The sequence below is a fragment of the Notechis scutatus genome, unplaced genomic scaffold (assembly GCF_049901735.1).
Source record: "Notechis scutatus isolate UNSWTSFEM ecotype Mainland unplaced genomic scaffold, rNotScu1.2 NSCUSCF28, whole genome shotgun sequence".
In the NCBI taxonomy this organism is placed as follows: domain Eukaryota; kingdom Metazoa; phylum Chordata; class Lepidosauria; order Squamata; family Elapidae; genus Notechis; species Notechis scutatus.
In genome coordinates, this window is record NW_028263152.1 from 78,703 (window position 1) to 95,783 (window position 17,081).

The 17,081-nt window shown below is 38.6% G+C and overlaps 1 protein-coding gene across 1 annotated transcript in view; it reads left to right on the forward strand.

Annotated features, from left to right (window-relative positions):
* Positions 1 to 17,081, forward strand: part of LOC148128523 (uncharacterized) — a 65,704-nt gene that overhangs the window by 36,281 nt on the left and 12,342 nt on the right. The window lies entirely within an intron of this gene.

Consider the following 17,081-nt stretch of genomic DNA (forward strand, 5'->3'; position numbering starts at 1 on the left):
ATCCCGGAAAATGCTCCTGATAATCACTTGTTCCCAAAGAATGTACAATATATCTTGAAATGCAAAGGACAAAGAAATATGGGGTTGGTTTTTTTTCTTCTCAGACACTGAAAAATGCACCAAATGTCCGGATGATAAATTCCCAAATAAAAAAAGAGTCCAATGTATCCCCAAAGTTATAACCTTCCTGTCTTATGAAGAACTTCTGGGCATCATCCTGGTTTCTTTTGCCCTATTCTTGTTCCTAACCACAGGCCTTGTTTTAATTGTCTTCATTAAATACCGAGAAACTCCCCTTGTCAAAGCCAACAACCGGGACCTCTCCTACATCCTCCTGGTCTCCCTCCTGCTTTGCTTCTTGTCTCCTTCTCTCTTCATTGGTCAACCAAGGAAAGCCACCTGCCTTCTCCGACAAACGGTCTTCAGCATCATCTTCTCAGTTGCCGTTTCTTCTCTCTTGGCCAAAACCATCACGGTGGTGCTGGCTTTCCTGGCCACAAAACCAGGAAACCGAGCAAAGAAATGGTTGGGGAAGAGCTTGGCCAACTCCATCATCCTGTCTTCTTCTGGTGTCCAAGTTATCATCTGCTCCACCTGGCTTGGAGTTTCTCCCCCCTTCCCTGACTCTGACCTCCTCTCCCAGCCTGGAGAGATCATCCTGCAATGCAACCAAGGGGCCGTTGTCATGTTCTACGTCACCCTCAGCTACATGGGCTTCCTGGCTGCCGTCTGCTTCACGGTGGCTTTCCTCGCCAGGAATCTGCCCGGGGCCTTCAACGAAGCCAAGCTGATCACCTTCAGCATGCTGGTCTTCTGCAGTGTCTGGGTGACTTTTGTGCCCACCTATCTGAGCACCAAAGGGAAACACATGGTGGCTGTGCAGGTCTTCTCCATCCTGGCCTCCAGTGCTGGTCTGGTGGGCTGCATCTTCATTCCCAAGTGCTACATTATCCTTCTGAGGCCAGAGCTGAACACAAAGGAGCATCTCACAGCCAGAACAAATGTAAAAACATGAGATATAACATCATTATGTTAGTGGAAGAATTGTTCATGTTTCTTTTATTTGATTTCCATTTTGATAGTATGCAGGAATCAAAGAAAATGATATCTATATGTTTCAAAATGGGGAATTGTTGAACGACTGGAATTCTCCCCTTTCAATAAATATTGCTAAAGAGACCGCTGTAAAATTCAGAGGAATTCAGCTGTTCAGCAACAGCTACTGAACATGATACCTTATAAAAATGATTGACGCACTTGTTTCCACTGACAGCAGCTAAACATGTGGGTGGGTGGTGAGAGAATGTGTAGGAAAAGAGGTCAGGAGGAAGCTGTGGGAACCAAACACCAGCCTGGTTTCCTGATCCTCTCCCTAAAAATGCCAGAATGATGTGAAATGCCATGCTTGACTGGCTCCCAGCTGAGGAGGGAAATCTTCATCCCTCTTATGTGAGTCTTTCTTGATTTCCTGATAAAACCTCCTTTGCAGAAAGAATTCAGCAGAACAGCTGTCTGGGATTTCAGTTTGGGATTGTATGTACTTCACAGCAAAAAAAAAAAAAGGAAATAAAAAAATGAAGTGTGTAAAGAAATTTCCACTGTATATTTTTTTTCTTTCATGAACTAGAGAACTAAAATAGCCGTTTTCAGGCTCTTTAATTTTCCACTCTACAATTTGTACCTAAAACATTTCTCTGCTCCTCCTCCACGCTTTTCTCGTCTGTGAAGGGCTGGAGAAGATGTCCAGAGAAAGGGAACCTTGGGACTCTTCCCAGGAGGAGGTTTCAGGGATTCTGTCTCAAGGCAGCCACATCATTGACCAGGTCACAAACCTCCAATGCTGCATAATGTTCATCCAGGTCCAAGAAGGGGCTGAATAAGTGGAGGGGGACTTCTAGGTTTCTAGGAAGAGGCACCCATGGAAGCTGCTCTGCTCTGCAGCCACAGAGATTGCTGATCAATTGGGAATCAATTTTTATGTCTCATAAAGGCTCCTAACTGCGAATAGGATCCCTTTGCAAATTCCATTTGAAGGAGATAAGAAAAGCTCTTTTGGATCAGAAGAAGGTCAGTCTAAGATTCACACAAATCCCTCTGGTTCTCGCACAAGCAGTAGAAGAAGGCAGAGACTTGTGGCTTTGTGCCACAGGGAAGAGGCGTTTATCCAGAGGTGGTATTCAGTAGGTTCTGACCAGTTCTGGAGAAATGGTAGTGGAAATTTTGAGTGGTTTGGAGAACTGGCAAATCCCACCTCTGACTGGCCCCACCCCCATCTCTTCTCTGAGTCCCAGGTGATCGGCTGGATCTCCTTTGGTAGCCATGCACAGGAAAATGGAGCTGGAAAGCAGGCTAGTGGGGTGGGGAGGGAATGGGATTTTGAAGTAACTTTCCCCTGCCACACCCACCAAGCCATGCCCACCAAGCCACGCCCACTGAACCAGTAGTAAAAGAATTTGAACCCCGGGACTTCCGGTTTGTCGGCTTCACTAGCGGCAGGGACTCGCGATACTGCGCAATCCCTGCGGCACTAGCCATTTTGGTGCTTCCGATCCGGACGGGTTTGGAGGCTAAGGCTGCCCTGCAGGGGCGGCTGAAGATAGGGGGATCCGGAGAGGGGTTTGGGGGTGTTGCAGACCCCTCCCCGGCCGGCAAAACCCCCTTTTCTCAAGACGGTGCAGCGGCGGTCTTTAATGGCTGCCACAAAGAAGCTGGCAGCTGGGTAAGAATGTGCAGGAGGATATATATATATATATTGTAGCAACGTTTCAGCAGAATCTCATCTGCCATCATCAAGCTTCTGTATTGTGTCTGTCTGTGAGTCAGACTTTTACAGTGGTTTCAGATTTAAATTTGGGGCAGCCTATTGCTGTGCCAGAATGGTTTTTCTTCATCCTGATTGGTTGGGAGTCTTGGTCTGTGTTTATTGGTCTTGGAGTTTGCTGTGTTCTGCTTGATTGGTGTCTCTAATATCTTCTGTCTGTTTTTGGCTCTTTTTGTATCTTGATTGGCTGGCAGCATTGTGTTACTTTATTGGAGGCCTTTAGTGCAGCTTGGCTTCGGGTAAATGGACGGCTATCATTAGTTAATAAGCTGGGTTTCATCTGGGTGCCTGGTTGGGATGTGTTTGAGCTGGAGGTATCAGGGGGATCTGTTTGTGCCCAGGTGTTTGCCTGGCTTGTGGTGTGGAGATTTTTTGTTTGTGAGTGCAGGCTTCCAAATGATTGACAGCCTGGTGGAATCATCTCTTCTATTCATGCTTTCTGGTCTTTTTCAATCTCTATGGCTTCTCTGATGATTCTGTGGCTAGGGTTTTCTATAGTGGCTAGGGTTTTGGTGCCATTGAAGTTGATGCTATGACCTGTGGCTTCCATCTGTTGGACTAGTGAGGAAGTGTGTTCCAACTTTTTGACTGCATTTTTGTGTTCATCCAGGCGGGTGCTTATTCTTCTATTGGTCTGTCCAATGTATGTGGCCGGGCATGATGCACAGGGGACTTCGTATATGCCTTGGTTTTCAAGGTCAATTTTGTCTTTGGGGTTTCTGAGGATGGCTGCTATTTTTCTGTCTGTTTTGAAGGCAGTCTTGATGTGGTGTCTGTATAGTATCTTACTAATTTTGTCTGTAGTGCCTCTTATGTAGGGCAGGACAGCTGTTCCATGGGTCTGTTCATCTTCTGGGTCTCTATTATGTCTCAGTGTGTTTTTGTGGATCAAGTTGGTGATTTTGCTTTTGTGGAAGCCGTTGGCTGTCAATATTTTAGTCAGGGTGCATAGTTCAGTCTTAATGTGTGTCTTGTCTGCCAGGCGTTTGGTTCTAGTAATTAGTGTTTTAGCCACGGAGTTTATCTATGCTGGGTGGTGGTGGGATTGGGCGTTGAGGTAGCGGTTGGTGTGTGTTTTCTTCTGGTATATGGTGTGTCCTAGTGTGCCATCTGTTTTTTGTAGATTAGTACATCTAGGAATTTACCCGAAGCCAAGCTGCACTAAAGGCCTCCAATAAAGTAACACAATGCTGCCAGCCAATCAAGATACAAAAAGAGCCAAAAACAGACAGAAGATATTAGAGACACCAATCAAGCAGAACACAGCAAACTCCGAGACCAATAAACACAAACCAAGACTCCCAACCAATCAGGATGAAGAAAAAGCCATTCTGGCACAGCAATAGGCTGCCCCAAATTTAAATCTGAAACCACTGTAAAAGTCTGACTCACAGATGGACACAATACAGAAGCCTGATGATGGCAGATGAGATTCTGCTGAAACGTTGTTACAACTAGGCATGCACGCCCTAACTACCTCAATTCCAACTACTACTGGCCTTAAATGCAAACTACTCAATGCAAGAAGCCTCGTGAATAAAATACCTGAATTTTTCCTCCTACTAAATATGGCTAAATTCGACATTATATTTGTCTGTGAAACATGGCTCAATGCATCTCTCCCTGACTCCATTACCACAGTAAGGGACTATCATGTTTACCGATCAGATCGTGAAATTCGTAGAGGAGGTGGTGTTGCTATCTTCTATAAAAAGTCCTTACATCTAAAAATATCCAAGTTACCCAGGAGCTTGCTCTTCCTGAGACCATCATCTGTGAACTATCCTTAAATATCACAATTCGATTCTTACTATGTTACAGAGCACCTGATTATGACATCGAACATGTAAACAAGCTAAATACATTATTAACATGGGCTGCATCCTGCCCATACCCTTTTATCTTTCTTGGTGATTTCAATCTACCTCATATTGACTGGACCCTAAATGAATGTACAACTGAAATCATACACACAACCTTCTACAATGCTATTACAAATCTGGGACTGGAACAACTAGTAACCAACAACACTAGACTAAACAACTGCCTCGATCTCATCTTCTGCAATAGTTTGAATTTAATTTACGGAATACAAACTAAAGAACCCTTTTCCAGCAGTGACCACAATATGATTGACTTTTGTCTCAACATACGCCCACACAAAAATCACCACAATGATGTAATCCCCAATTGTAACTTCAAAAAGGCAACTATGATCTTATAGACAACGATCTCTCATCCCTTGATTGGCAATCTCTATTCACTGGATGCAATACTGTTGAAGACCATTACAACATATTTTTACTTGAAGTCAAAAGAGTCATCAAACTATATGTACCAACAACAACTCCCAAAACAAAACAAAAAAGCAGATTACCCATAACAATAAGGAAACTTCAATCCAAAAAGAGATCACTCTGGCGGAAAAACAAATCTGGTCACGTTGCCAATTTCAAAAGCCGATACAAAAATTTATGCCACCAGATAAAGACCGAATGCATCAATTATCACATTAAACAAGAGGAAAACCTTCTAAGCACCAATTCCACCCGTGCTTTTTACAATTTTGTAAACAACAAACTAAAAGACTCAAGGTCTATCCCACCCTTGATAGGACCTGATGGTAAAGACTGCAACGACGACACCACTAAAGCCAACATCTTTAACACATTCTTCAGCTCAGTATTTGTAAACAGCAATGGATCATGCCCAGTATTTCCTAGCCGTACCACAGATAACAACAATGATCTAATACATATCGATTTTACAGAAGACAATGTTGAAAAAGCACTACGCAATCTAAAACCATCTCTATCTATTGGACCTGATGGAATATGTGCCTACTTCTTAAAAAAGCTATCCACTGCCATAGCCAAACCTCTAAGCATAATCTTTAAAAAATCTTTCAGGACCAGCTCCTTGCCTAACCTATGGTCACAAGCCACAGTCATCCCCATCTTCAAAAAGGGAGACCCAAGCCTAGTTGAAAATTACAGACCAATTTCCTTATGCTGCGTCACCTGTAAAGTCATTGAATCAATTATTAACCAATCCATCATCCTCCACTTAGAGACAAACAACCTACTCTCCAATAAACAATTTGGTTTCAGAAAAAAACTATCCTGTAATCTGCAACTCTTACACTGCAAAAACATATGGACGACACAACTCGACCAGGGCAAAGCAATAGACGCAATCTACATAGACTTCTGTAAAGCCTTTGATTCAGTGGTACACGACAAACTACTCCTAAAAATAAAATCTTACGGTATTTCTGGACACCTGAATAACTGGATAGAAGCATTCCTGGCAAACAGACAACAAATGGTCAAAATTGGGAGTGTCCTATGAAATTCTGTACCTGTCAATAGTGGTGTTCCCCAAGGCAGTGTTCTAGGACCAACTCTCTTCATACTCTACATAAATGACCTCTGTGATCATATTAAGAGCAATTGCATTCTTTTCGCTGATGATGTAAAGCTGTTCAATACCACAGACAATACTGCTACCCTACAAAAAGATCTTGACTATGTATCAGAATGGTCAAACAAATGGCAACTTCAAATCTCAACAAATAAATGCTCTGTCTTACATATTGGCAAAAAAAATCAGAAAATAAAATACAAGCTGAATAGTCAAGATCTTGTTGATGACCCAAGCTCTGTAAAGGACCTTGGAATACTCACCTCTAATGATCTAAGTGCTAGAGCCCAATGCAACTACATAGCCAAAAAGGCATTAAGAGTTGTTAACCTACTCCTACGTAGCTTTTTCTCTGGTAATATCACACTACTAACCAGAGCATACAAAACATTTGCTAGACCAATACTCGAATACAGTTCATCAGTCTGGAACCCACATTACGTATCTGATATTAGCACAATTGAGAAAGTCCAGAAATATTTCACAAGAAGAGTTCTGCACTCCTCTACTCGTTGTAGAATACCTTATGCCACCAGACTTCAAATTCTAGAACTAGAAAACCTTGAATTACGCCGTCTTCGGTCTGATTTAAGCATGGTATATAAAATCATACATTGCAATGTCCTACCTGTCAATGAATACTTCAGCTTCAACCATAACAACACAAGAGCACACAATAGATACAAACTCAAAGTAAACCGCACCAAACTTGATTGCAGGAAACACGACTTCAGCAATAGAGGGTCAATGTCTGGAATACTCTACCCGACTCTGTAGTTTCTTCCCCAAACCCCAAAAACTTTAACCTTAGACTGTCTACTATTGACCTCACCCCTTTCCTAAGAGGTCTGTAGGGGGCGTGCATAAGCGCACCAACGTGCCTACCATCCCTGTCCTATTGTTTCTCTTATTCTTCTTTTATTTTTCTTATATGTACCCATTTCATGTATTCACAACTATGTATACACTTATACTTATTATCTTGTAAACAATTGGCAAATCAAATAAATAAATAAATAAAAATAAATAAATAAATAAAATATATATATAGCACCACTACTATGACGTGGGAAAATACCCGAACAAAGCTGAAGGCCATACATGTAAGTACCCTTGTTGAAGGAGATGCCTTAAGGATTTGAAGACTGGAATTTATTGCAATAAGGCTTTAAAATACAGATTTGGTTTTTCTTTTTTTTCTTAATTGCTATTACCCCAGGAAGAGAAAGTGAGAACTTTGTTTTGGCTTGGACTGATTGATGACTTTGGGACTTTGGGACTGTTCTAACTTTTGAAACATCTTGGTTGTTTTAAGAAGAAAGAGGAAAAAAAGAAAAGAAAAGATTTATAATGGGTTTATCTGTTGATGAACTGAGAAAAGAATATGGAAAAATAAAAAAAGAAGGCAAGGATGCTGTGAAAGAAGCTTTTCTCTTTTTAGAAATGGCGCTTGCTATCTATCAACAAACACAACAACAGATGGAGGCAGCAGAAGAAGAAGAAGAAAAAGATGCCATCTTTAATGAATCTCAAAATTTAATTAAGAAAGAAAGGAGAAAGAGAGGAAGGAAAATGAAGGACTTAAGACTTAAAAAAAACACCCAAGAAAGAGAAACATAAGATGCAAAATCAATATAATGTTAGAAAACAAAAGAAAAATGGAATACAACAGAGAAGGGAAGCTAATAAGGCAGAGGCTAGGAGGGGGGGGGTAAGAAGGCCTGGTGGGAGAAGAAAGGAAGGGAAAAGGCGGAAAAAAAGCCACAAAGCTTTGAAACAAGATGGGAAAAGAGGAATTTTTTTTAGGGACAAAGGGTAATGTATAATTTCTTTAAAAAAGATTCTGCAAGGTACATAAGATGGTACTGTAGCATTTGTATTAGAAATAGAAAATTAGAATGTTATAAGAATTAATAAGAGATTAAAATATTGAAATGTTTAGTAATGATTGATTTTAAAACCTAATAAAATATTAAAGGGAATGTTTAGAATATTGAGTTTAATTAAAGAGTCTAATTGACTATGGTGTTGATGCTATTATAAACTTATTATTGTAGCATTTGTTTTTGGAAAAGATAATTGGAATGTTATAAGATTCAATATTTAGATTTATTATTTAACTATGTATTTAATCATTTTGGATTTATTATTTTTCTTTTTAAAAGTTAGTAGATAGAATGTACCAAGCAGAATCAGATTGGGTATTAGGTGTTATTTTAAATGTTAATTTAGGGGGATGATAGAAAGGCATCATGCTCTGATTAGTGATTTCAGGAGAAATTCTTTTTCATTTTTATTATAGGGAATGAGACAAATGGATAATAAAGAATGGACAAAAGATACAAATATAATGACTTAAATTAAAATGAATTAAATAAGATAGAATCAAGAAGAGTGAAATGTGTGGAGAAGCTAATATAGAAGATATAGAATGGTAAATAAAATAGGTAATGGCATGTAAGATGAGCATGAACTTAATTGAAGTCCATATAGAGAGAGGTATCTGGGGCCAAGTTACTTTCCTAAAATATGTCTTATATTTTTGTGTTTTGTGTGTTTATGTATGTGGGAGAATTAATAAAACCTTGCAGGAATGTAGGATGAGAATAATGGTAACCAAGTCAGAGAGAAATAGATGATAATTATAAATTGGATAAATATAGAGAATAATAATAATAATAATGAAATTGAATAAGAGTAAAGAGAAATAAGGAGAAATTTGATAAGAGATATTTGTATGTTCATATGGAAATGGTCTAAAATGGCATTATGTTGTATAAAATAATGTTTTTGACTTGTAATTTATAATGGAAAGAGGTTTATGTATTTAATGGTTAATGATGGTTTGTTTGTCTTTAAAATTAATAAAATTTGTTTAAAAAAAAGAATTTGAACCCCACCACTGCATTTATCCCACAATTTCCCTTTCCTCCATCACAACACACAATATTGGACACTCAGCCATCTCACACTCTAGGAATCTCCAATTTTAGTATCTCACATTAATCTGAGAAAATGTTTCCAACTTTCCCACCCCAATTCAATAAGAACTAAGGTTGGACTGGAATTGAAAGGTCTCCTGGTGATCCGCTCAAAGTCCCCCAGGAAGTTTTCCTGCCTGAGGGAGGATTAGAACTCAGAGCCTCCTGGACCTTGGCCCATACAACCAACAAGTAATGGGTCATAGATCCTAAATCAATTATTGTCAGGAAGCTCACTCAAATTGACCGGCAATTTATGCAAAAACATTGGGGTTGTGTGGCAGTGAGGTAGAAGTGAGGTCTGCCTTTAGGTTTTTGGGGAACAGGGTGGGTGACTCGGTATGTCTTTATCCCACCTCAAAGCAAAGCAGTCCTGTGAAGCAGGGTCTAAAGAAGGATGCTAAAGGAGGCTGCACAAAGACCCACGACTGTGGAGTGGGTGGCTGATGCTGGCCCTTCCGCAATTATGGGGGCTGGGTTGGGTAGCACAGGTGCGCTTGGCACCATGTGATTATTGACGGTTTTCATGTAGTGTGCAAAAAAGTAACTAGGTTTTCCTTCTAGTTTGGGTTTTGGGACTGGGAAGATTGGAGGGGTTGCAGGGGGGGTTGCATTTGTGCAGTACCCCCTGTTCTAGGCATGCCTTTATTAACTTCTGCATGGACTCTATTACTTCTGACTGTATTCTGTATTGGGGAATGGAGGTTGGTGGCCCTGTCTTTCCTTGAATTGTAACTTGGGTAGCAATTCTACTTCAGTGGGATCGCGTCCCCATGGAGAGGCCAGTAGGCTTCTGGGGTCTGTGGGCAGATGGGTGTCTCTCTCAATTGGACCTATTGGGGTGGATAACATTGTTTACCCTAACTGTTTTGGGTAAAGATAATAAAATGATGAATCATGGTTTGTCAGATAAAGTGTATGTGACTTTAAGCTAAAGGAATGTAATTAAGGGTGCAGCTGTAAAAGTACTATATAAGCAACAAGGCACTCTCTGTCTCTTACTGGCTGGCTTATTGGAGACTGCGTTCTTGCTGGATCGGGGAGGAGAAGAAGTGTTGGATTACTTTGAAGATATTTCTCAACGAGAGAAGATAAGTTTTTGGACAGATTTATTATATGTGTACTGACACTGGCTATTCGGCACGGACTTTGCAATTAGAGTATCCTCGACAAGACTTGATTGAATTTGATATATGACTACTGGACTGTTTACATGACTATGCTATAATTCTTAAACGGAATAAACTATATTCTTGATAGCCCAAGCATATCTGTATTTTTACTGCGTGTTAACTAGAAAACTTATCTCACACATTTACCTGTCTTCCTATCTGACTTCGCTGCACGTTCTGTTTAGTTTGTTTTCCTTAACACCCGTTGGGGAATCCAGGCTTAACAGTGAGGGGTGTATGTTTGACTGGGATGTCTAAGTGGAGCCCCTCCGTAGTGCATATGATGGTTGCCCTCAGCTTGCAAAGCAAGGCCCTGCCCATGAGGGATAGGGGAGGTTGGGGACAGTTAAGGAATGGGTTCTCTAAGGAAAACAGGGGTGGTTTTCCCTCCCACCCCCATTAGGTTCTCAGTTCAATGCGCAGGCACCACAGGCTCACCCTAATGACTGTTGCACCAGAGCGGTGCAAGTGGCTCAATGGGGTGATCCTGTGGAGCTGGTGCCTTGAACGCAGTGGCGGCAGCACTTTGGGAAAGTAACTCTACTTTCCCAAACTGCCACCACTGTTACATTCTGTCTGTCCATCCATCCATCTATCCATCCATCCATCCATCCATCCATCCATCCATCCATCCATCCATCCATCCATCTAAAAGTTCTGTCTGTCTGCCTGCCTGCCTTCCTGCCTGCCTGTCTTTCTGTCTACCTCTACCTACCTACCTACCAATTTAGATCTATCTATCTACCAACCTATCTACCTACCTATCTACCTATCCATCCATCCATCCATCCATCCATCCATCCATCCATCCATCCATCAAAAAGGTCTGTCTGTCTATCTGCCTTCCTTCCTTCCTGCCTGCCTGTCTTTCTGTCTACCTACCTACCTACCTACCTATCTACAAATGTAGATCTATCTACCTACCTACCTACCTACCTACCTACCTACCTATCTACCTTTCCATCCATCCATCCAAAAGGTCTGTCTGTCTTACTGCCTGCCTGCCTGCCTGCTGAAACCAGTTTCTTTGGAATCAAATGCAAGACCCCAAAAAGCCAATAATCCAGGCTCACTGCAGTTATTATTTATTCTGTGTCCCCTCCTTAAAATAATGGGAGGAACTCCTACAGGCAAAAGAATGCACTTATATTTCTACATTTCAGGAAAAGAGAGCAAACATACATATGCATATTTAAAAGATGATGGGAGCATGAATATTAATAACTAGCAAGACTCAAGTTACCTCCCCACCCAATTAGTGTTGCTGCCCTTAAGAAGGAATTATTATGTAAATAACAAGAAACTATCATTTGTATCGCCATAGCAGCTTGGATAAAATAAATTTAGAAATGAGGACATCAATGTTGTCCCATACATTCCTTCGATATTTCTATCTTGCTAACACACTCCCATTCCTCCAAGAAATCTTCCAGGCAACTTTTATTTACTTCAACAAAAAAATAATTGATCACTCATCTGGAGAACCACTTGAACCATTTTATAATTTTGTTCTATTGGAACATGTTAAAAATTAAAATTTCTCTGTCTCACATTTCCAACATTTCTTCTGGCTGTGAGATGCTCCTTTGTGTTCAGGTCTGGCCTCAGAAGGATAATGTAGCACTTGGGGATGAAGATGCAGACTAGCAGACCAGCACTGGAGGCCAGGATGGAGAAGACCTGCACAGCCACCATGTGTTTCCCTTTGGTGCTCAGGTAGATGGGCACAAAAGTCACCCAGACACTGCAGAAGACCAGCACTTTGATTCACTACTAGAATCTAATCAGAGATGCTTTGCTGATTCTAGTCCAATGACCTGCTCCAGCAGGGTTGGAAGGGAGTGTGTGTGTGTATGTGTGTGTGTATGTGTGTGCATGGCTGTCAAAACTCCAAAAACAGGTCAAGTAGCTCTGGGGAGGCCAGTTATAAATTAGAACACTTGCTAAGCAACCAGTTGACCCTGTTTCTTTTGACTTCCTAGATTATTTGTAAGAATAATAAAGGCAGGAAATGAAGAAATAAGATTATACCAGGCCACAGAAAGGGAAGGAAGAAGCCTCCGCTCACCTCCTACAACACCCATCTTCCTGCAAACCACCGAGCTAACCCAGGACAGACCCAGGAGAGCAAATTTAATTTCCTAGATTATTTGTTTAAAAAATAATTAAAGGTGATTTATCAGTAAATAAGATTATACAAGGCTACAGAAAGGGAGGTAAGAAGTCTCATCTGATCTAAACATTATAACCCCCGTCTTCCCGCAATCTGCTGAGTTTAATCCGGGACAGACCCGGGAAACCCAATTTTAATCTCCTAAATTATTCGTAAAAATAATAAAAGCAGGATATAAAGAAGTAAAATTATACAAGGCCACAGAAAGGGAAATAAGATGCCTCCCTTAATTTCCTCAACATTACAGCACCGGGACCAACTGATTTTATGTTTTTATCAGGCCTTGGAGGCTGACTCAATGGATGGAATCTGGGTATCCCTCCGTGTCCCCTATGAGACCCAGGCCTGGGAAGCCCCACTGAATTGGGGGCCCCGTGTTTCCAGTGGAGGAAACCCAGAGCAACCCTGGAGGTCTTTTTTTTTTGTAAATTTTTTATTTTTTAAGACAAACATATACAAACAAAACATTAAAAACATAAAACCATCTTCAATTTTACATACATACAGTGTGTCAGTTGGTTACAAATCTTTTGTGGTATCCTTTCGTAGTCATTGCTCACGGTTTATATAAATTCTCACATTGTCAAACTAACATGTTTATCTATTTATCAGTTATTAATCATCCATGACTAAACTATTTATTCCATCATTTTATATGAGATATTCCAAATTTTATTGTAAAATTTATATTGTACTTTCATCCAATGGTTATATATATCTGTATTATATTTTATATCGATCTATTAAACTTCTATTACAAAATTTCCTAGTCTATTACATTACCATGTCTTTTTGTCCAACCATTGATAAAACAAATCCCATATCATATAAAATTGCTTATCTTTATCTTGTTCTCTAATTTCAAATGTCAATTTACTCATTTCAGCACAGTCCATAATTTTCTTAATAACTTCCTCCTGCATCGATTTTTTTTTCATTTTTCAAGTTCTTCACAAATACAATTCTAGCTGCTGTTAAGACATTTACAATCAAATATTTCAGTTCTTTATTGTATATGTCTGGTATGACTCCCAATAAAAAGATCTCTGGTTTCAAGTCTATATGCTGTTTTATCATTTTTTCCAACTATGTGTGGATTTTAGTCCAATATTTGCATCTGAACATGTCCACCACATATGGTAATATGAACCAGGTATCTGATGACATTTCCAACATTTATCTGATTTGTTCTTAAACATTCTCACAATTCTCGTCGGGGGTAGATGCCACCTGTAAAACATCTTATACAAATTTTCTTTATATGCAGTTGACATTGTCATTTTATAATTTTGAGACCACAATTTTTGCCATTTCTCTAAATCAATCCCATATCCAAATTTTTTTCCCCAAGCAATCATTTCTTTAACATGTTCTTCCTCCAATTCTAATAAATGTCCATAAAAATTTTAATTATCTTTTCATCAGTACCCATCAGAATTTTATCTAAATCAGTCAACTTATCATAGACTCCTTCTGTTTTAAAATCTTTATCAAATCTAGATTGTATTTGCAAATATGAAAACCAATTCATTTTTACACCTTGTTCTTCCAACGCTTGCATAGATTTCAGTTCATCCTTTTCATTCAGTATTTCACCATATCTAACTGTTTGTTCTTTTTTATATATTATTGGATAAGAAAAAGCTTCAATGGTAGATATCCATAATGGAATCTTTAAATAATATTGTCTTTTTATCTTCTCCCAGTTTAAAAACAATGCCTCTCGAATGTAATGTCTTCTAAAATGCCCCTGTGTTTTAGTTCCCTTATCCCAGAGGAAAGCATGCCATCCCAGCAGCAAGTCATGGCCTTCTAAAGTCAACAATCTACTATTCCTTAACATTATCCTTTCCTTTACCTGCATCAAACTTGACGCTTGATAATATAATTCCCAGTTGGGCAAGGCAAACCCTCCTCTTGTTCTTGCATCTTGTAACAGTTTAAGTTTTATTCTCGCTTTCTTACCCTGCCAGATGTATTTCAACACAATTTTATTTAAGCCTTCGAAAAACTCTTTCACTAATCGAATTGGAATTGTTTGGAATAAGTATAAAATTCTAGACAATACATTCATCTTAATTGTAAATATTCTCTCAATCAATGATAATTGTAAGTTTACCTATTTTGTCAAATCTGTCGCAATCTGCTGTTTGAGTTTAAAATAATTATCCTCCTTCAATGTGCTACATCTTGATGTAATATATATCCCTAAATACTTAACCTTATTTGTGACCTGTATTTCTAAAACTTCTTCCAACTCTTTCTTTCATCTTGCTAGCATGTTTTTGTTAATATCTTTTTTTATCTTTATTTATTTTCAAACCTTCTACGTTTCCATATTCTTCTATCTTTTCTATTAATTTAGGTGCTGTTTCCAATGGGTCCTCTAATATAAATACCAGGTCATCTGTAAAGGCTTGCAATTTATACTGTTCCTTTTTTATTTCTATTCCTTTTATTTCTTTTTCTCTCTAATATTCCTATTCAACACTTCCAATGTTAACACAAACAGCAGAGGCGACAGTGGACAACCTCGTCTAGTCCCTTTTCTTATATCTATGGATTCTGTCAATTCTCCATTTATCATAACCTTTGCAGTTTGTTTATGATATATCGTTTCAATGGCTTGAATAAATTTTTTACCAAAGCCCATTTGTACCAATTGCAATAACATGAATCACCAGCTCACATTATCAAAGGATTTTTGTGCATTTAAAAACATCAAGGCCATTTGCTTTTCAGGATGTGCCTTATAGTATTCCAAAGCATCCAGAATTATTCTCACATTGTCTTTGATTTGTCTCTTTGGCAGAAATCCATTTTGATCAGCATGAATAAAATTATTTAAGTATCTTTTCAGTCTTTCTGCCAAGATTGAAACAAAAATTTTATAGTCTGAATTTAATCAGGATATAGGTCTATAATTTTTAAGTTGCTGCGGGTCTGTGTCTCCCTTTGGTATAAGTGTAATATATGCTTCTGACCATGTTTTGGGTATTCTCTTCTTTGACATAACTTCATTCATGACTTCTAATAGTTGAAGATTCAGTATTTCCTGGAAAGTCTTGTAAAATTCCTCTGGCAATCCATCTGGACCTGGTGCTTTTCCAACATTATGTTTTTTAAAGGCTTCTTTTAATTCCATCATTGTAATGTTCCCTTCTAACATTGCTTCAATGTCTTTGGGTATCTGGGGTAATTTCGCTTTCTGTAAATATTGCTTAACTTTTTCTTCTTGAATATTCTCTTGATAATACAGTTTTCCATAATAATCTTGTATACTTTTTTTCTTCTCCTCATTTCCATAGCAAACATATCCTTCTTCATTTATTAATTGGCTAATCTTTCTTGATTCTCTTTCCTTTCTCAATTTATAGGCTAACCATCTGCCTGGTTTGTTTGCATCTTCAAAGTAATTCTGTTTAGCATTTTTAATTTTTTGTGCTAATTCCTCTTTTTCCATTCGTCCCATTTTATGTTTTGTTATGTCCATTTTAATTTTAATGTCTTTTTTTGTGGAAACTTCTGTAATTCTTTTTCCAATCTCTTATAGTCATCTTTTGAAAGTCTTTTTCTGTTCCTTGTATAGTCTATTATATATAGCCTATTATATATAGCCTTGTATATAGCCTTTTGTGTAGGCCTTCATCGTGTCCCAGAGATTCTGTAAAGATGTATCCTCTTTTTATTTTCTTTAAAAAAGAAAACCAATTCTTTCTCTATTTTCTGTTTGAAGTCTTTTTCCTTTACTATCGTATTATTTAAGGTCCATCTAGATCTCCTCTTTTGTCCTTTCCAAATGACTGTCATTGAGTTGTGATCTGCCCAAGTGCTTGTTTCTATTTCAATTTCTCATATATTAGCAAGTAATTCTGCTGACATCCATATCATATCTATTCTAGACCATGATGCATGTCTGTTTGAATAAAAGGTATATTGCTTATTTTCCACATTTTCTCTCTCCATGCATCTTTTAAGTTTGCTTCTTCTATCATTTGAAAGAAAGATTTTGGTAGTGTCTTTCTAGTTTTCTTTGTTGATTTCTGCATTTTATAATCCAATTGATCATTAATTATTCCATTCTTAAAGGTCCAGAGAAGAAACAATAACATATAGAGGTAAAGAGATTACGATCCTAAAACAAATCCCAAGGAAAGTGAGGTCATAAGACAGGATTATAAATTCTTGGCCAATTATTTAAATAAAAAGAAATTCCTTTTAAATGGTTAATCCCAGAAGGGATGTTAATAACTTGGAAAGAGAGAAAAATCAAAATAGATTCTATAGAACAGGCCCAAGACTTTCATGATCAGCTAATAGGCACGGATTGAAATCAGGATGATCGTAATCGCCATAGAAACCAAAAAGAAGGACCCAAAATTTAGGGATAGCGACAAACCACAACCAGGGAGAGAAGAATCAATCTCACAACAACAGCAAGAAGAAAACCGAATCATCACTAGACAAAAAACTAAACAGACCTAGATAAATGGAGATAGGAAAGAAACTCC